Here is a 1351-nt window from a genome sequence, read left to right as displayed (position 1 = left end):
TATATTATATATATATATATATATGACACTGTACTGGGTAGAATATCAGCACTTGATTTAATTGAATAAACATTTATTAAATGAATGCAATGTACTTTATTTGAGGCTAAAATCTAAAACTAAGATAAATAACATCGAAGAGTTGTCCTCCAGGATTTTACAATCTAGTAAAACTAAGGCCAAAAAGGTAAAAAGTTGCCATTAAGCTTGTGGAAGAAAAGTTTCCATTTAGAAATAAGAATGACAATTGGGGTGTGAACTAGGGCGATAACAGGTAGAAGTTGTAAAAGAATTGACACTTTTTATTCATCTTTGTTATAGGCTCTTAGATGACTGAGGAAGAGAAGGAGTTGTTACTCAGCTTAGTTTAGTCTGGGTAAAAGAATGGATTCAGCTTTCCAACCCTTCCTCTCACCATCATTTAAATTCTAGAATACCATCTTTTAGAGAAACTCAGTCCAAGCCTCAGAACAAGTAATTCCCTAGGAAATATTAAAACAGTTTAAAAGGTCATTGATTTGGGATGAGGAGAGCAAAGGTCATTCATCTGAAAAGGAGTCTTTGTCTGTTTTAAAACAGACAAAGGAAAAATGTCAGAAAGAATTGCCATCACCCTCTGTTAAGGCTTGCTGTAAGTAGGAAGAAAACAGGTGCCTATCACTCCTCCCAACTATATTGGGCCTTTGTTTTTCCCTAAATCCACAGAACAGATGCCCTGCCACAATCTGAAACTTACAGTGCAGACCCTACTGGGGGATTTCAGTAAACGTACATAAGAATATGTTTTAAGGTCAAGAGAGCAAAAGTGAAATAAAATAAGCAACATTCTAAACCTTAAGGGTTATTTTAGAATGATAATACACTTTAAACATGTATACCAGATTGTTTATTTCTCCCAATAACCCTATAAGGGAGTTCTTATTTTTCCTAATTTTTAGATAGACACTCTTGAGATACACAGCAGCTTGAAAGCTGTGCTAACTTCTGAAATAAACTCTTAACCTAATATCGCCAAGTGGCAAAAGTAGCCACGATGAAAGGAACAGAACTAAAAAATGATAAAAATTATTGAAGCTAATCAAGAGAGTATAGTAAGGGTATAAGGATAGACAAGTGGGTCAAAAGAATAGAATAGAATCCAGAAATAGAACTATATTTAATTGGCCAATTGATTTTCAACAAGGTGCCAAGACAATTCAATGAAGAAAGGAAAGCTTTCAACAAAAAGGACTGGAACCACTGAATAGCCACATGGGAAAAAAATGAACTTTAACCCTTAACTGACACCATATACAAAAATTAAATCATAGACCTCAAGGCTAATACTATAAAGCCTCTGGAAGAAAACTTC

This window comes from Rhinopithecus bieti, unplaced genomic scaffold (genome assembly GCF_001698545.2).
Source record: "Rhinopithecus bieti isolate Rb0 unplaced genomic scaffold, ASM169854v2 scaffold_110, whole genome shotgun sequence".
NCBI lineage: Eukaryota > Metazoa > Chordata > Mammalia > Primates > Cercopithecidae > Rhinopithecus > Rhinopithecus bieti.
The sequence above is the reverse complement of the archived record's forward strand: the minus strand, read 5'-3'. Positions refer to the sequence as shown.